The sequence below is a fragment of the Stomoxys calcitrans genome, chromosome 1 (assembly GCF_963082655.1).
Source record: "Stomoxys calcitrans chromosome 1, idStoCalc2.1, whole genome shotgun sequence".
NCBI classification, from domain to species: domain Eukaryota; kingdom Metazoa; phylum Arthropoda; class Insecta; order Diptera; family Muscidae; genus Stomoxys; species Stomoxys calcitrans.
Window position 1 is genome coordinate 167,215,473 of NC_081552.1, and position 21,276 is coordinate 167,236,748.

The window sequence follows — 21,276 nt, forward strand, 5'->3', positions numbered from 1 at the left end:
TATACCCCCTATCCTACGCTGGTGGGTATAAAAATGTCAAGGATTTAATCACACTCAAAACTTTTGTGATCGTGAATCGCGCTGTGTTAACCATTTCAAATCCGCATACTGCTTGCATAATCATATCTGATTTCCACTCTCTTTTGAAGATACTCGCAGACTTACTGTTGCCTTCAATAACAATACCAGATACATCTTTAATAAAAAACGTCATGAAAGTATTTTACAATTTGCGCTACAAGTTTTTAATGTATCCTTTAAAAACTATCCAAATATTAGAGGTCTAATTCTGCTTCATAAAATTATCCCCACGAAAGAACCTGGGTATCTCTTCGCTCATCTAAAATTTGCACGATCTAATAGAGGACTGAAAATTATACCACCCAGAATAAACTGCCTGAACTCAGAGAGACAATTCTTCTTTGCTACAATGCGTCTTTGGAACAACCTTCCTTCAACGCATAAGCAATTTTATAACTTTCAGAAAAGAGCTTTACTCATTTTTCCAATAATATTAATAATTAATTTTTTTTAAATTTTAATCATTAAATTATTGTATTATTAAAATTTTAAATCAATTTTTTGTTTTTAATTTTAATATTTTTAATTACAATATATAATGCTTTAATTTTTATATTGTTTTTGTAAACTAGACTTAATTATTGTCTCCACATCTATGAAACCAACAATTTCATATATAAGAGCATATCTTGTTGTGTTGGTAAAACAAATAAAATAAATAAATCGTGATTATATTATAAGGCCGACAACCCTTAAAGAACTGAACCTAACTATTAGAAATGATCTAAGTCCAAAAAAGGCGCCTGATTATGATTTAAGAACTGGAGCAATACTTGTTTTCGTCTCAACTATGTTCCACTTAGATGGGAATTACCTGAGGTCAGAATGATACAAAAACCTGGGAAAAACGCGAACATAGTGGCTTCCTACAGGCCAATGTCACTATTGCCAGTGCCCTTAAAATAATCAATAATTCAAGAAAGGAAATTCATTCCAGCTCATCAATTTGGCTTCAGAACCTGTCATTCCACAGTGGAGCAACTGCATAGAATTTAAGATGTTACAGAATCAGCGCTGGAAAATAAAAACATTTGTTCCGCAGTATTTCTGGATGTGAAGAAAGCATTTCATAAGGTATGGCATGACGGCTTGCTATTTAAATTGCATAGAGATCTTCCAAATTAATTTTTTAAAATACTTGAATCATATCTTACAAAACGTCATTTTCGTGTTAGATATGACACTGAATACTAATCATTGAGGAAAATTAAAGCAGGAGTAGCACCGTACCGCAAAGGCTAGCATGTCCGCCTATGACACTGAACTCCCGGATTCTAATCCTGGCGAGACCATCCGAAAAAAAATTTTTTCAGCGGTGGCCTTTCCCTCCTTATGCTGGCAACATTTGTGAGGTACTACGCTATGTAGAACTTCTCTCTAAAGAGGTGTCGCACTGCGGCACGCCGTTCGGACTCGGCTATAAAAAGGAGGCCCCTTATCATTGAGCTTGAACTTGAATCGGACTGCACTCGTTGATATGTGAGAAGTTTGCCCCTGTTCTTTGGTGGAATGTTCATGGACAAAATTTAAATTTCTACCACAAGGGAGTGTTCTAGGCCCCATACTTTACCTTCTCTACACTCATTCCTTCCGACACCTCTAGTACAATTGCAACATTTGCAGACGATACTTCAGTGCCAGCTACAGGAAAAAGTTCAATGAAGTTACAAATAAACTGCAAACCTCCCTCCTCTCCATTGCAATATAGCTGAAAAATGGAGAATGGCATTAAATGAAACAAAGTCTATACATATGTATTTAGCAAATATTTATTATTACCCATTGCAAATAAATAACATTACAATTCCTTACACTAATACAACAAAATACCTCGGAATGACTCTTGGCACCAAAACTAGGTGAAAAGAGTACGTCAAAAGAAAAAGCAGGAAGTTCAACTGAAATATTTAGAACTGAAATGACTTCTAGGCCCTCACTCAAAAGTATCGCACGACAACAAACTAATGATATACTGTCAAATGATCAAACCAATATGGAGTTATGGAGTCTTGCTGTGGGAGTGCTCCAAATGTAGCAATGTGAACATATTTCAAAAACATCAAAATGAAATTTTGCGGTCGATAGTAAAAGCTCCTTGGTACATTCGTAACCAGGATCTGATACGAGATTTAGGAATCAGTACTGTTAAAGAAGAAGCCATACGTCAGGCCCAAAGACATGCATCAAAACTGCAAAATCATGATAATACAGAGCTGAAGAGAATCTGTTGCGATAATATTTGCATGGAATAATCTTATATTTTATGGAATATTTCAATTACTATAAAATATTATTAGCTATTGGTTTGCCTAAAAAGTAATTGCGGATTTTTTAAAAGAAAGTAAATGCATTTTTAATAAAACTTAGAATGAACTTTAATCAAATATATCAAATATATAATTGCCATTTTGTTCGATAACCTTTTGCCATCTTCCTGGCAAATTTAGTATTCCACGCTCATAGAACTTCTGGCCTTTATCCGCAAAAAACTGAACCAAGTGCGATTTTATAGCCTCATCATTGCCGAAAGTTTTACCATTTAAGGAGTTCTGCAAAGATCGAAATAAATGGCAGTCTGATGGTGCAAGGTCAGGGCTATATGGTGGATGCATCAAAAGTTCCCAGCCAAGCTCACTCAGTTTTTGGCGAGTGACCAAACATGTGTGCGGTCTAGCGTTGTCCTGGTGGAATATGACACCTTTACGATTGACCAATTCTGGTCGCTTCTCCTTGATGGCTGTATTCAATTTGTCCAATTGTTGACAGTAACCATCCGAATTAATCGTTTGGTTCCTTGGAAGCAGCTCAAAATATACCACACCCCTCCAATCCCACCAAACAGACAGCATAACCTTCTTTTGGTGGATATCAGCCTTTGATCGTTTTCGACTAACGTTGTTGTAAACAATCCATTTTTCATTTCCAGTTATGATTCGTTTTAAAAAGGGATCGAATTCATTGTTAAATGAATTTCTTTCAATACATTTGGTACCCATATTAAAATTGACGCCAAACAAACAAATGTAAACAAAATTTCGCGCACTTTTTTTCTAAAGCAAGCTAAAAGTAACAGCTGATAACTGACAGAAGAAAGAATGCAATTACAGAGTCACAAGCCGTTGAAAAAATTTGTCATCGCCGACTATATTACTATTATAGGCAACCCAATAAATAGTACAAGTTTTACTAAAAGATTATTCATTCGTAATAAAAAGATTTAAAAAAAATATTTATAGACCTATCTGCCGATTTAAGGTGTTAGGCCCAAAAACCACATTTATTATTCAATTTTGCAGAAATTTGAGGCAGTGCGAGAGATCCATATGGACCGATCTCTCGATTTAAGATATTAAGCCCATAATAGGCGCATTTTTTGTGCTATTTCGCTGAAATGTAGGACGATGAGTTGTGGTAGTCCCCTCGATATCCTTCTTGAAGATAGCCCAAATCGGTCCAGATTCGGATGTAGCTGACATATAGACCGATCTCTCAATTTAAAGTCTTGGCCCCATAAAATGCGCATTTATTTCCGATTTCGATGAAATTTTACACAGTAACTTATGTTAGGCTTTTCGGCATCCGTGTTCTATTTGGTTCTGATCGGTCTGTATTTGGATATAGCTGCCAAAAAGAACAATGTTAAATCAAGATTGAACAGTGACTTGTATTTATTAGACCAATTAATGTCCGAGCCGAATTTGATCCAAACCGGACCATATTCGGATATAGCTGGTATGAGTGCATAAGTAATGCATTTTTCACCGGAATGTGATAAAAGGTGGTTTACCTATATACCCGAGGTGGTGGGTATCCAAAATTCGGCCTGGCCGAACTTAATGCCGTTTTACTGGTTTAACATCAGTGTAGAATTTTTATTTGAACGTGCAGTGCAGGCTGGCATTTCTCTAGCACATATTAACAAAACCACCAAGGCACACATATGTATATATGAATACCGAATCCGTTTTGCTATCGCTATCGATGATGCCCCATGAATGCCATGACCAACGGCAGTTTGGTTTCTAATTGGAAAAGTGAACTGAATATCTGAAATAATTGTGTTCACCATTGGCTGAAGATGCAACCTCTCATAGATGGACGCAGATAGTTCTTATTGAAGCCGTCATTGTCGATGTATCCAAGTCTCATTTCAATTACTAATCAATAAGAGTGGATAAATCATCAAACTGTGAAATGCAATAATAATGCCCAGGAACTCGTCAACTTTAATTTGGTTAATTAAAAACCTTTAAAGATATCAGCCAAGGAAATTCTTGTTTCCATTCATTGCCCTTGAGCTTGTGTATACAAATGGGCTTAGCGATTGTTCAACAAGATATCTTTGTATTGGGGCCTTAAAGCAAATGTAAAATCGCAGGGTTATTCTTCCCATTCGTTTCATTTGCTAATTAGTCTAAATAAAAGTGTCAGCTAGCAAGCAGACTCACTTAGAAATGTTTAGTTTATTAGGATACTACAGTCATAAAAAGGGTGATTTTTTAAAGGGCTATAGGTAAGTTTTTCAAAAAAAAAAAAAAAAAAAAAAAAAAAAAAAAAAAAAAAAAAAAACAAGTAAAAAGGCGTTAAGCCGAACTTTGGATTCCCACCACCTCGGGTATATATGTAAACCACCTTTCAACAAAATCCGGTGAAAATTCCATACCTTATGTCCCATAGCAGCTATATCGAAACATGATGCGATTTCGACAAAAACCTATTAAGTACAAGTCATTATTCAATTGTGTATAACAAAGTATTGGTCTTTTTAGTAGCTATATCTAAAACCAAACCAATCTGAACCATATATGACACGGATGCCGAAAAGCCTAACACAACTCACTGTCCCCAATTTCGGCGAAATCGGACAATAAATACGCCTTTTATGGATCCAAAATCCTAAATCGAGAGATCGGTCTATATGACAGCTATATCCAAATTTGAACCGATCTGGGCCAAATTGAAGAAAGATATCGGGAGGCCTAACACAACTCACTGTCCCAAATTTCAGCAAAATCGGAAAATAAATGTGGCTTTTATGGCCCCAAAACCTAAAACCGAGAGATCGGTCTATATGGCAGCTATATGCAAATCTGGACCGATCTGTGCCATGTTTCAGAAGTATGTCGGGGGGCTTAACTTAACTGACTGTCCTAAATTTTGGCGACATCGGACAATAAATGCGCCTTTTATAGGCCCAAAACCTTAAATCGAGAGATCGGTCTATATGGCAGCTATATCCAAATCTGAACTGATTTGAGCAAAATTGAAGGAAGATATTGATGGGCTTAAGAAAACTCACTGTCCCAAATTTCAGCAAAATCGGATAATAAATGTGGCTTTTATAGGCCTAAGACCCTAAATCAGAGGATCGGTCTATATGCCAGCTATAGCCAAATCTGGACAGATCTGGGCCAAATTGACGAAAGATATCGAAGGCCTAACACAACTTACTGTCCCAAATTTCAGCAAAATCGGATATTAAATGTGGCTTTTATGGGCCTAAGACCCTAAATCGGCGGATCGGTCTATATGGGGGCTATATCAAGATAAAGTCCGATATAGCCCATCTTCGAACTTAACCTGCTTATGGCAAAAAAAAGAATCCGTGCAAAATTTCAGCTCAATATCTTTATTTTTAAAGACTGTAGCGTGATTTCAACAGATAGATGGATAGACAGACAGACGGACGGACATGTCTAGATCGTCTTAGATTTTTACGCTGATCAAGAATATATATACTTTATAGGGTCGGAAATGGATATTTCAATGTGTTGCAAACGGAATGACAAAATGAATATACCCCCATCCTTCGGTGGTGGGTATAAACAAGTAAAAGCGTGCTAAGTTCGGCCGGGCCGAATCTTATATACCCTCCACCATGGATCGCATTTGTCGAGTTCTTTTCCGGGCATCTCTTCTTTGGGAAAAAAGGATATAAGAAAAGATTGCCTCTGCTATTAGAGCGATATCAGGATATGGTCCGGTTTGGACCACAATTAAATTATATGTTGGAGGCCTGTGTAAAATGTCAGCCAATTCGAATAAGAATTGCGCCCTTTGGGGGCTAAAGAAGTAAAATAGAATGATCGATTTATATGGGAGCTGTATCGGGCTATAGACGGATTCAGACCATAATAAACACGTATTTGATGGTCATGAGAGAATTTCAGGCAAATCGGATAATAATTGCGACCTCTAGAGCCTCAAGAATTCAAGATCCCAGATCGGTTTATATGACAGCTATATCAGGTTATGAACCGATTTGAACCATACTTGGCACAGTTGTTGGATATCATAACAAAACACGTCGTGCCAAAATTCATTCAAATCGGATAAGAATTGCGCCCTCTAGAGGCTCAAGAAGTCAAGACCCAAGATCTGTTTATATGACAGCTATATCTGGTTATAGACCAATTTGAACCATTCTTGGCATAGTTGTTGGATATCATGACAAAACACGTCGTGCCAAATTTCATTCCAATCGGATAAGAATTGCGCACTCTAGAGGCTCTAGAAGTCAAGATCCAAGATCGGTTTATATGGCAGCTATATCAGGTTATGGACCGATTTGAACCATACTTAGCACAGTTGTTGGACATTATAAAAAACACGTCGTGCAAAATTTCATTCCAATCGGACAAGAATTGCACACTCTAGAGTCTCATGAAGTCAAGACCCAAGATCGGTTTATATGGCAGCTATATCAGGTTATGGACCGATATGGCCCATTTACAATACCAACCGACCTACACTAATAAGAAGTATTTGTGCAAAATTTCAAGCGGCTAGCTTTACTCCTTCGGAAGTTAGCGTGCTTTCGACAGACAGACGGACGGACATGGCTAGATCGACATAAAATGTCACGACGATCAAGAATATATATACTTTATGGGGTCTCAGACGAATATTTCGTGTAGTTACAAACAGAATGACGAAATTAGTATACCCCCCATCTTATGGTGGAGGGTATAAAAAACATAAAATTCTGAAAAGTGCATGAAATCTTTATTTTAATCGATAGTACGGCCCATATAGTTTAATGATTGAGGATTATTTCATGCAGATACTGACCGTGACTGCGCCTCAAATGGTCAATCCGCTTAGTCCAATCATATATTCTTGTTTGAACCGCTGAGTGGAGCGGATTTTCTTAGTTATTTCGCTCCGCAAGAATTTTTCTCTAACTCGTAATTGCATTATTATTTTTGGAAGAATAATTTAAGTCACTCAAGGATAGGTACAATAGTGATATCCATTAGGCGGTTGATGATCTGCGTCTGTTTCCAGTGGAGCGGCATGTCTAGAGCCCGGGAGTAGGCTTAACATGGACTCCAAAGACTCGACTGATGGAGCGGCTGCTTACGGCTCCACTAGCCGACAAACGACTGGTCAGCCGGGGCTTTTGACGAAGACACCTGGTTCGAGTCTTAAGACAAGGCCGAACCTATTATATTTTCGCATGCCTATAATTGGCCTAGGCCATCGGTCTTCCCTGGCAAACCAACACGCCATTTAAAAGGTTGGACTAATAGAAGGTTTATTGAGAGGGTCTCAGTTTTATTGAGAGGCTTGGTGCGAACCACTTAAATTGGGCTCGGGGATTCACTGCACAGGACACCCCAAAAGACTACACTTTAGATTCGGAAACTGCACCGCAGCCAGCCAAAAGGCTACGGTCACCTGGAGGGCATCCCATGCCTAAGAGAACTAGGGCGAACAACAGTAAGATGGGTCCAAGAACCAAGAGAAGAACAGGGGTGCATACCTAGGTATAATTGGAGTGGAATAGTCAATGGACTGTTATTAGTATACTCTGATGTCCTTGCGGAATTTCCTGGGTCTCCTCCAGTTTGGGACGATGTAGGCTGGTATCGGGGCCGATATATTTCTATTGAGCCTTGGGGGATCAACGCTCAATAGAAATATATATCGTTGTGCGCTAAAAAAGACTGGTGAGATCTAGCCAGGTGCAGCACTAGATTATGTCAAGAAGAAAGATATTGCTTCTCGACCAAGGATTCCCTCAGATCCAGAATCCATACTTGGAAGACTAAGGAATGTAATCTCAATCTTTCAACCCTCCGTTTGGAAGATTAGTAGAGTGGATAAGGCTGATGGCGACCGGAGTCATTCATTCGTTCTTAACTCCGGCTGTCTCTCAGACCTCAACAAGTGTGAAGGGGTTGTATCCTACGAATTCAACACGTTGAAACAGAAGGTCTATAGAAGCAGTGGGGTTGGGGAATGAGGAGACGAGTCAGCAGTTCATGCTAAAAACTTGCCTGAGGAACTATTGACCACATAGCTAAGGTCTGCCGGATTTCAGGAGACTGAAAATCCTCCTGCCATAATCGAGACAGGAGGGAAAGGCATCGAAACGGAACCCGACAAGCCCCGAATGGGTGGGTCATCCGGTTGGACTGGGCTCAAGGTATTCGGCAGCGGGGAAGGACGGAACTCAAAAAGTACTTCGACGGAAGAGGCTAGTGAAGCATCTAAGGAGGAATCGTCCTCACCGCAAGTGTCCAGTGTCCTGAGGAACAGTGGTTGCACTGCATTGCAACCTGGATGCGTACGGGAACTCATCATCTAAAGAATCTTGTGAGGATGAACTCCTGGCGGAATCAGAAGACGAGGCTAACGCAACAGTGGTGGAAGTTCTGAATCCTGACTATGGTCCGGTTTCTGCAGATAAATCTCCATAATTGTAAGGCCGCTTTGGCGGCACTAAATCCTTCTAATAGCAGGGGGTTTGATGTGATTCTTATCCAGGAACCATGGGTGTGTGGAGGAATGTTTTGTGGACTAAGAATTCCGCGATTTTATCTATTTAAGGGTGCAGGGAATGGGATACACAGAGCCTGTATCCTTGCAAAGAGTAGAAGTGATAGAAACATATCTTACGGCAAAGATCCCTGGAGATCGCCTGTCGCGGCAGCAGCATGCATATAGTAAAGGCAAATCCACTGAAACAGCCCTTCACGACCTAGTCGGCTAAATAGAGGGTTCTCTCGCTGTCAAGGAATATACAATGGTACCATTTCTTGACATTGAAGGTGATTTCAATAATGTGAAACCGACGTCATTCGGGAAGGAGTAGGAGCTTCAAGGCATCAACTCTACCGTTAGAAAGTTTATAAATAGCATAATTTCTAAAGGATGCATTACGGCAGGCTTGGGATCTGTGGATCTAAAAAGATGACTCCTCTACTTTGGAATAAACCTATTAACAATATATTATTGTCTCTGGAAGAAAAAGGCGTATAAGTGGTCGCGTATGCTGATGACGTGGCAATTGCGGTTAGGGGAAAATATCCCTGCACTCTAAAATATATATCTTAGGAAGCTGTACGTGCAACAGCAAAGTGGGCTACCGAAAGTGGTCTAGGTATTAATTTGTGCAAGACAAAAATAGCTTTCTTCAGCAGGAGATACAAGTTGTCTACAATGGCACCTGTCTCTTGGAAGAAGAGAATGTTCCATATACAGAAAGCTCAAAATACATGGTTTTTTGTTGGACAGGAAATTGAACTCCAAATCCAACATTTTGGAAAGGGCAAGAAAGACAACCCTTGCCCTATACACCTGCAAGAGAGCCATTGACAAAAGTTGGGGGTTCAGACCGCGTGCCATCCATTGGATATATACTGCAGTGAGGCTAAGGCAGCTTTCTCTTTGGTAATATGGCGGCTGCGGACACTGTTATCCTTGATACAATATCCGATGTTCCAGTCAGTGTGGAATATACCCTACCTGAGCCGATAGAAGCGATTGGAACTACAATATCCCTGTAATAAATGTTCCATAGATTATGTGCTAGACGGTTCCAAACTAGACGACCCGGTGGGCTTTAGGGTGTACCTTAAAGATCTAGAACTGTTCATGTCGAAAAGGTTACCCGACCACTGCAGTGTTTATCAAGCGGAGATCCTTGCAATTAAGGAAGAAGTGGAATGGCTAAGATATAATGTCATTACGACGATTGGCATAAATATCTTCTCAGACAGCCATTAAATCTCTGGAGAACGTAATTCTGAACACAAAAACAACCTCGACTTCGCAAAACTCTCAACAAGATGGCTGAACAGTTCAAAATTCACATGTTCTGGGTGCCAGGCCACAGAGATATCTCAGAGAATTGTAAAGCGGACGAGCTTGCGAGACTAGGAACTACCTTACACATTCCACGGAAACTGGAATCTGTGGGTATGCCACTAGCGACATGTAAGCTAAGTTTTCAGGAGCAGGCTCAAAGGACAACGAATGATGGATGGTCACAAAGAGGGGGCTGTGAGCTTTCCAAAAAAATGTGGCCTAATCTAGACTCGAAGAGGTCTATCGCTTTGCTGTTATTGGCTAGAACAGATGTCTCAGTCAAAGTGGTCGTCATGGCAGGCCACTGTCTAATTGGAAAACTTGCTGTGTGGCATGTGGCACCGTCTTGTTGAAACCACATATCATGCAATTCCCTTGCATTTTGTGCAAAAACAGTTGTATATCATCTCATGATAGAGCTTACCATTCAAAGTTACGTTGCGATTCGCATCATCTTTGAAGAAGTACGGTCCAATGATGCCACTAGCTCATAAACCGCGCCTAACTGACTTTTTCTGCATGCGTTGGTAGCTCTTGCAATGTTTCTGGCTGAACTTTTCTCTAAAATCGACAATTCTGCTTATTTACGTACCCATTAGATCAAAAATGAGCTTCGTCGCTGAACACAATTTTTCGATGAAAAGTGGATCTTCGGTCATTTTTCCAAAAAATTTTGCGTTGCGGTACACGCAGAGAAAAAAATATGGTTGACGTAATCGTATTTGTGCAGCATAATACATATATTTTAAGAATATTGTCACTTTTTATACCCACCACTGAAGGATGGGGATATATTCATTTTGTCATTTCGTTTGCAACACATCGAAATATACTTTTCCGACCCTATAAAGTGTATATATTCTTGATCAGCTTAAAAATCTAAGACGATCTTGACATGTCCGTCTGTCTGTTGAAACCACGCTTCAGTCTTTAAAAATAGACATATTGAGCTGAAACTTTGCACAGATTCTTTTTTTGCTCATTAGCAGGTTAAGTTCGAAGATGGGCTATATCGGACAATGATATGGCCCCCATACAGACCGATCCGCCGATTTAGGGTCTTAGGCCCAAACAAGCCACATTTATTGTCCGATTTCGCTGAAATTTCTGACAGTAAGATATGTTAGGCCCTTCGACATTCTTCGTCAATTTGGCCCACATTTGGATATAGCTCCCATATAGACCGATCCTCCGATTTAGGGTCTTAGGCCCAAACAAGCCACATTTATTGTCCGATTTCGCTGAAATTTAGGATAGTGAGTTTTGTTAAGCCTTTCAACATCCTACGTTAATTCGGTCTCGATCGGTCCGGAGTTGAATATATGGTTCAGATTGGTTAATTTTAAGATATAGCTAATAAAAAGACCAATATTTTTTTATACACAATTGAAAAATGACTTGTACTTATTAGTATTTGTTCAAATTGGTCCAAATCGGAACATATTTCGATATAACTACAATACTATGGAACATAAGGTATGTAATTTTTACCGGATTTTGATGAAAGGTTGTGGGAATCCAAAGTTCCGCCCGGCCAAACTTAATGCCTTTTACTTGTTATCATATGATATAAAATATTCTACAATATGTTTGGTCAAACTGCCGTGCTAATTAAAAAAATAATAAAAATGACAAATTTAACCACAGTATTTTAATATTATTTAAAAATATGTATTGTAAATTATTATTTGTTCGTTATTTATCTGGCCTGCTTTGCTGCTCTCCTAGTTCTCTACGAATATGTTTACAATTTTTTTAGTTTTATCTATTGGTGGTTGAGGCGATATATATATATATATATATATATATATATATATATATATATATATATATATATATATATATATATATATATATATATATATATATATATATATATATATATATATATTTTATAGGGTCGGAAATGGACATTTCGATGTGTTGCAAACGGAGTGACAAAATGAATATACCCCCATCCTTCGATGGTGGGTATAAAAATGTAGAAAACACTTTTTAAACAATTTTTTTAAAAGAAATTCATATTTTTTACAACCCATTTTCTTAAAATTGTTTCAAGAAAAAAAAAAAAAAAACAAGTAAGATCGTGGTTCGGCCGGGCCGAATCTTATATACCCTCCACCATGGATCGCATTTGTCAAGTACTTTTCCCGGCATCTCTTCTTAGGCCAAAAAAGGATATAAGAAAAGATTTGCTCTGCTGTTAGAGCGATATCAAGATATGGTGCGGTTAGCACCACAATTAAATTATATGTTGGAGACCTGTGTAAAATGTCAGCCAATTCGAATAAGAATTGCGCCCTTTGGGGGCTCAAGAAGTAAAATAGAGAGATCGATCTATATGGGAGCTGTATCGGGCTATAGACCGATTCAGATCATAATAAACACGAATGTTGATGGTCATGAGAGGATCCGTAGTACATAATTTTAGGCAAATCGGATAATAATTGCGATCTCTAGAGGCTCAAGAAGTCTAGATCCCAGATCGGTTTATATGGCAGCTATATCAGGTTATGAACCGATTTGAACCCTCTTTGACACAGTTGTTGAAAGTAAGAATAAAATACTTCATGAAAATATTCAACCAAATCGGTTAGGAATTGCGCCCTCTAGAAGCTCAAGAAGTCAAGTCCCCCGATCTGTTTATATGACAGCTATATCAGGTTATGAACTGATTTGAACCACACTTGGCACAGTTGTTGGATATCATAACAAAACACTTCCTGCAAAAATGCATTCAAATCGGATAAGAATTGCGCACTCTAAGGGCTCAAGAAGTCAAGACCCAAGATCGGTTTATATGGCAGCTATATCAGGTTATGGACCGATTTGAACCATACTTGGCACAGTTGTTGGTTATCATAGCAAAACACGCCGTGCAAAACATCATTCCAATCGGATAAGAGTTGCGCACTCTAGAGGCTCAAGAAGTCAAGACCCAAAATCGGTTTATTTGGCAGTTACATGAAAACATTGACTGATTAGGCCCATTAACAATCCCAACCGACCCACACTAATAAGAAGTATTTGTGCAAAATTTAAAGCGTCTAGCTTTACACCTTCGTAAGTTAGCGTGCTTTCGACAGACAGACGGACGGACATGGCTAGATGGACTTAAAATGTCATGACGATCAAGAATATATACTTTTGGGGTCTAAGACGCATATTTCGAGGTGCTACAAACAAACTGACGAAATTATTATACCCCTATCCTATGGTGGAAGATATAAAAATATTCCACGCTGTTGATTAACAGAGGCTCAGTTGCTGCGAACGGCAACGAATTGATAATTGATAACCATCATTAACACTGGCCGATACAGCTGCGATATTATCTTCGCATTCTTCTGTTGGTGGTATAATTTCCATCAATGTAAATTTGGTGCGAAATTTTGATACAATAGCCCGAATAGCCCTTACAGTCCTTCAGTGTGTTGATTAAACTGACCATAAAATGGAAGAAGCGCGCAATGAACTTTCTTAACAGAGCACGCATTTTGATAATAAAATTCAATAATTTGCAAGTGCTGTTCGTTTGTAATAGGATTGGCTAAATTATAGACCAAACTGAAGATGTTTGGCAGCGAAGCAATACGCGAGACGTACGTGAGCTGTTTAAACCAGTGTTGCCAAAAATATAAAGTCTAAAAAATTGACGTTTATATACTTTGTAGGGTCTCAGATCAATATTTAGATGTGTTAGGTTGGCCGGGCCGAATCTTATATATCCTTTACCATGGATTGAGTTTGTCGAGTTAATTTCCCGGTATCTCGATATATGCAAACAAAGGATAATGGATATCAATTGTTAAGCTATTAGAGCCACATCAGGTCATTGACCGATTCGGACCATACTTGATTTAAATATTGGAGACCAATGTAGAATTATTGTGCAAAATGTCATCCAAATCGGATAAGAATTGCGCATACAAGAACTCAAGAAGTAATATCGGAAGATCGGTTTATATGGGGGCTATAACAGGTTATAGATCGATTCAGACAGCATTTGGCACCCATCTTGAAGATCATAGGTAAAGTCGTTGTGCAAAATTTTAGCCAAATCATATAAAAATTGCGCCCTCTTTAGCCACAAGAAGTATTATAGTGAGATCGGTTGTTGACCGTACTTATCTCAGTCATAACTTTACTTTAATTGGCTATAACAGAACATTTTTCCCATTAGCCGAACGTAGAATAGCGTTGCAAGCGCCCTGATCTTCTGCGCTCATTCTAAAATCTTTGACACCAAGTTTCGAGGTATCTCCCACCACTTGATCTTACCATCGGGCTTTTGGTCGTCCCGGTTTGCGTGTACCAACGTGATTGCCTTCAAAAGATTTCTTTGCTGGAGCATCTTCTTCCGTTCTGACAACATGACCTAGCCGACCCAACCGTTATATTTTAATACGTGTAACTATGCTATCGTCGTGCTACACGAAGTCATAACAAAACCCCTTATACAAAATTTCAGCAAAATCGGAGTCAAGATCCCAGATCGGTCTATATGACAACTATATCAAAACATGAACCGGTATGGCCCGTTTACAATCCCAACCGTCCTACACTTATAGGAAAAATTTGTGCAAAATTTCAAGCGCCTAGCTTTACTTCTTCGAAAATAAGGGTGCTTTCCACAGACAGATGGACGGACATGGCTAGATCGACTTAAAATATCATGGCGATCAAGAATATATATACTTAATGGGGCCTTTGATGGTAGAGGTATACCCATCCTATAGTAGAGGATATAAAAACATCTAGTTTTTTCGTAAACAAAATCCAACGTTTTTTAAAAAAGAAGTTTACTTGGCGAAATTCTCTTTTATGTGAAAAAATATAATTTTTTGCGTGTACTACTACCCAGCATTTTTAAACCCTCCACCATAGGATTCTACTAGGGTCTCCAATATTCAGTTGAATTATGGTCCGAAATGACCCATAACTTGATATTGTTCCAATAACATAGCAATTGTTTTCTTTTATCTTTTGTTTGCCTAAAAAGAGATACCGAGGCAAGAGCTCGACAAATGCGATCCATGATGGAGGGTATATAAGATTCGGCCCGGCCGAACTTAGCACCCTCTTACTTGCTTTTTTATACCCACCACCGAAGGATGGGGGTATATTCATTTTGTCATTCCGTTTGCAACACATCGAAATATCCATTTCCGACCCTATAAAGTATATAAATTCTTGATCAGCGTGAAAATCTAAGACGATCTTGACATGTCCGTCCGTCTGTCTGTTGAAATCACGCTACAGTCTTTAAAAATAGAGATACTGAGCTGAAATTTTGCACAGATTCTTTTTTTGTCCAAAAGTTCGAAGATGGGCTATATCGGACTATATCTTGATATAGCCCCTATATAGACAGATTCGCCGATTTAGGGTCTTAGACCCATAAAAGCCACATTTATTATCCGATTTCGCTGAAATTTGGGACAGTGAGTTGTCTTAGGCCTTTCGACTTCCTTCGTTAAATTGGCCCAGATCGGTCCAGATTTGGATATAGCTGCCATATAGATATCTAGGTTCTGGGTTTTGGGGCCATAAAAGACGCATTTATTGTCCGATGTCGCTGAAATTTGACACAGTGAGTTTGGTTAGGCTCTTCGACGTCCTTCTTAAATTTTGCCCAGATCGGTCCAGATTTGCATATAGCTGCCATATAGACCGATCTCTCGATTTAAGGTTTAGAGCCCATAAAAGAGGCATTTATTGTCCGATTTCGCCGAAATTTGGGACAGTGCTTTGTGTTAGGCTCTTCGACATGTTTATGCAACTTGGCCCAAATCGGTTCAGATTTGGATATTGCTGCCATGTAGACCGATATCTCGATTTAAAGTCTTGGCCCCATAAAAGGCGCATTTTTAATCCGATTTCACTGAAATTTGACACAGCGTCTTATGTTCGGCTTTTCGACATCCGTGTCGTATATAGTTCAGATCGATATGAGGTATATGAGTATAAGGTATGCAATTTTCACCGAATTTTGATGAAAGGTGGTTTACATATATACCCGAGGTGGTGGGTATCCAAAGTTCGGCCCGGCCGAACTTAACGCCTTTTTACATGTTTTTTATATATATTGCCTAATTCTTAGAGTGTTCCTCGAAGTAGAAGTCACATGGTTTGATAGTTTTGTAAATATAACAAGTAAAAGCGTTCTAAGTTCGGCCAGGCCGAATCTTACATACCCTCCACCATGGATCGCATTTGCCGAGTTCTTCTCCCGGCATCTCTTTTTAGGCAAAAAAGGATATAAGAAAAGATTTGATCTGCTATTATTATATTATTTAATGTTAGAGACCTGTGTAAAATGTCAGCCAATTCGAATTAGAATTGCGCCCTTTGGGGGCTCAAGAAGTAAAATAGAGAGATCAATTTATATGGGAGCTGTATCGGGCTATAGACCGATTCAGATCATAATAAACACGTATGTTGATGGTCATGAGAGGATCCATAGTACATAATTTCAGGCAAATCGGATAATAATTGCGACCTCTAGAGGCTCAAGAAGTCAAGAACCCAGATCGGTTTATATGGCAGCTATATCAGGTTATGGGCCGATTTAAACCATACTTGGCATAGTTGTTGGATATCATATCAAAACACGTCATGCAAAATTTCATTCCAATCGGATAAGAATTGCGCACTCTAGAGGCTCAAGAAGTCAAGACCCAAGATCGGTTTATATGGCAGCTATATCAAAAAATGAACCGATTTTAACCATACTTGACACAGTTGTTGGATATCATAACAAAATGCGTTGTGCAAAATTTCATTCCAATCGGATAAGAATTGCGCACTCTAGAGGCTCAAGAAGTCAAGACCCAAGATCGGTTTATATGGCAGCTATATCAGGTTATAAACCGATTTGAACCATACTTGGCATAGTTGTTGGATATCATAACAAAACACGTTGTGCAAAATTTCATTCGAATCGGATAAGAATTGCGCACTCTAGAGGCTCAAGAAGTCAAGACCCAAGATCGGTTTATATGGCAGCTATATCAAAACATGAATCGATATGGCCCATTTACAATACCAACCGACCTACACTAATAAGAAGTATTTGTGCAAAATTTCAAGCGGCTAGCTTTACTCCTTCGGAAGTTAGCGTGCTTTCGACAGACAGACGGACGGACGGACGGACATGGCTAGATCGTCATAAAATGTCGCAACGATCAAGAATATATATACTTTATGGGGTCTCAGACGAATATTTCGAGTAGTTACAAACAGAATGACGAAATTAGTATACCCCCCATCTTATGGTGGAGGGTATAAAAACATGAGATGGGGGCACCGTAGCGAATAGGTTAATTTGTCCGCTTATGGTGCTAAACGCTTAGGTTCAAATTCTGGCGAGAACATCAGAAAAAAATTCATTGGCTGTTATTCCCTAGTAATCTTGGCGACATCTGAGGTTTCAGTCATGTAAAACTTCTCCACTAAGTAGTATCGCTCTGAGGCCATAAATGTAGAAACGCCGCTGGGATTGGGCTACGCACCCCCCAGAAAAGTTTTCTTAAAAATTACTTTGGTTTTGGCAAAGTTTGCTAATTTTATCGCAAGAGGTTGTATCTCACCCCTCCAGTCCTATCGACTGGTTTCACTAATGTCTGCGACACGCGTTTGGGCCCGGCAGTAAGAAGGACGTCACTTATCATTGAGCTTAAAGGTGAATCCTACAGCACTAATTAATATGAGAGAAGTATCCCCGCGGTCCCTCGTCGGATTCATGGACAAATTTTGTAATATACATGCGATGGCTTGTTAGAAATTTTGCATAGAATACACTGCATTTTCCTACGTCTTCAGGTTCAATCTTTATTGGATCACTCAAAATGTTTGAGTACAAAGTATTTTAACTCATCGAAATAATGGACTGAGATTCCACAAATTTATATATTCTTGATTGGCTTGAGAGTTTTAGTTAATTAGGTCGTATGCGACCGTTTGTCTGTCTGTCTGTACACAGCACGCTAACTAACGAGTTTAACTGGACGCTAACGAATTTTACAAAAATACTTTGTGTTGCTATCTCTGGCTGTCCTTTTCTGAAAATGAAAAAAAAAAAATTTGCAGAGACCGGCCGGAATTCGAACCTGTGCACACGAAACAACAGTGAGAGTCGTTACCATTGTCAAGCTTCCAACAGATGCACAGATCATGTGTGCCAAGGAAGTAGTGTAATTGTCACAGGAAAAAAGTCTGTCATTACACATAAACACATGCATTGGGAAAAAGTACAGCTAGTAGACAGGGTTGTTGAGCGGTAATTGCATCTTAGATGCGTTTTCGCAACTAATACGATTCAAATACAACATACCAACGCACATCCCTTGAAGCCATCGCGCCTAATATGGTTGAAAAGTCTTCTAACCAAAGACAAAACGCGTCCCATAGTGGTTGGTGTGTGTTGAGACCTCTGGCTTTCCTTTTCCATTTGCAAATGAAATCTCCGATCATTGAGCTCGTCTCGAAAAAGAAAAAAACAAAAATATTTTTTATTAGTGCAACTCTGATTGGACTGTAAATGGGGTCAAATCGGTCCGACCCGAGTTTGGTCTGAACCGGTGCATAACCGGATATAGATTGCATATAAACTGATCCCCCAAATGGCTTCTTGCGCACCTTAAAGCCGCAATTTTGATCCGATTTCGCTTATATAGCTCCCGATATCAATATTCGTTGTAATTTCTGCCAAAAAAAGCTCTATAAAGGCGATTTATTCGGGCAGACCAAACTAAACGCAATTGTCTTTTGTGTTTTGTAATCATCTGTGATTGAAAGTCAAAGATCTCTTCCTTTTCAAGAACAAGCATTCTCCATTTTGCTTAATGTAAAACATTTTTTCCTTAAAACATATGCTGCAGCCGGGTCACCCGGGTGGGTATTGGTAAACTACGTATACAAAATTCTTTGCTATGGCGAAGGTTGAACATGCATTGTATTGAGACATAATTTTGACCAATCGAAATGAAGAATATCCCAATCAATAATTCCTAGATGAATTGAATGATGGGTGACTGAACATGAATGCATGATAACACATATGTGCATGAACATGAATGTATGACGACATATATGTGTACGAGTATGTGTATGAACTCTTATGCTTTTTGTTAAGAGTTGATCAACATTGAGTATTTTGTAATATAGAAAAATGAACATTGGGAAGGGGGTCCGCAGACTTTATAACAGAACGTCGAAAAAAGCGAACGTTTATTGGGATGTGTGTCGTGGAGAACACACGACTAAAGGAATACCATAAGATTATCCGAGCGGCAAAAACGTGCCTCCTGGAAGCTTTTCAGCGAACAGGTCGATAGTGTTAATGACGCCGCCAAACTGAAAAACTTTCTCTAAAAAACCCATGTCTAAACTGAAACGTTAGTTATGTCGACAAGCGGAGGACATGTTGTGGATTTTGATAAAAAAAAACGAATTGTTCACAGGATATGACAAGACTCAATAATGAGGTTGACCGAAGGCTTATCATTACGGAAATTATAGTAAAGGAAGTCTTGAGGAGCTTGCAACCATTTTAGTCACCCGGAACTGATAGAATATTTCCGCCACTAGTATAGAAGGAGGCCGACTATCTGACGTCCCATGTGGCCACAATTTTCACAGCGTGCCGAAAACCTGGCAGGCGGCAAGGGTGGTATTTGTGCCCAAGCCCGGCATGCAATGCACGGATCGACACACTGCTCCAATCCTTAGACCAGTGCCGGATCTTTACAGGAAGGTCGGTGGAAACTTCCCTGCACGAGGTTGTGCATAAAATAGAAAAATCTTTCGTGCCGAGGGGGCTTTTAACAATGCACGGATCGACAAAATGCAAATTTGCCCATGAACACTCCCTTACGGAACAGGAACAAACTTCTCACAAGTATTAAACTCAATGATAAAAGGCCTCCTTTTTATAGCCGAGCCCGAACGGCGAGCCGCAGTGCGATACCTCTTTGGGGAGAAGTTTTTACATGGCATAGTACATCACAAATGTCGCCAGCATTAGGAGGGGATAACCACCGTTGAATGTTTTTGTATTCGAACCCAGGTATTCAGCGTCATGGGGGGACATGCTAACCTCTGCGCTACGGTGGCCTCCATATATGTTATGGTGGATAAATTGTGGGTCGCATGACATAAATATTTGGGAGAAAATAGCAAACGGCATGCTAAATGGGCACTTTACTGCCACACTTATGGGTGGAACCATAAATAACCTATTACGGATAGTGACTGCTACGCAGGCGATGTTATGATACTTCTTTGGGGTAAGAATTCGAACCAGCTATGCAGAAGTTCCGAAGGTCTTGCAGATGGCATATGACTATGCTAGATCTAGGGGTCTCAATGTTAACCCACGAGGACGAAGATGAAGTTAGGCAAATTTGACCCAAGACGTTTCCTCAATAGAACGATTTCGATATCAGACATGGCCAAATACTTAGGAGTGAACTTGGATAGGAAATTGAATTGGACGTGTCACATTCAGAAGCGTACCGTGAGGCTTGAAATGGGGCCTGAATCCAAGGATAGTCCACTGTCACTACAGGAGCGCGATTAGACCAATACATACTTACGCCTCAGTAGTTTGGTGGACTGCGATGGAAAAAAGTGCAACGTAAGGACCATAGGCGGAGCGATGACTACCAGGCCTACTAGGGCGCTGGAGACTATTCTAAATATCTGACCCATAGAAATACAGATTATGAGTGAGGCAGCCACTGCGGCTATGATACTTAAGGCGGTGGGAGAACGGATTGAGGATAGGAGGAGGTCATACCATCACGATATAATCGAGGCGCGGTATAATAGATAGGAAAGGAAGGAATGGAAGTATATTCCAATCGGATACCTTACACCACACTTGCGGTTGAGTGCGAGGGACAGCTGCCAGCGGCACATTCTTGGATTGATGGAACTCCGGTATTGCCATCTTATAGTTCATGCTACACAAAGGCATTAAATCTGGAGGACAGAGTGGGCCTGGAGTCTGACTGCCTGACCATAATGCGGACGATCACTAAATGCGTGAGGTGGTATGGTGTTAACGCGAGGACGTCGAGTTTACGGACCGTAAAC

General features: G+C 39.6%; 1 protein-coding gene across 1 annotated transcript in view; it reads left to right on the forward strand.

Moving 5' to 3' along the window:
• Positions 1–21,276, forward strand: part of LOC106090296 (uncharacterized) — an 878,040-nt gene that overhangs the window by 382,158 nt on the left and 474,606 nt on the right. The gene's annotated exons all lie outside the window — the stretch shown is intronic.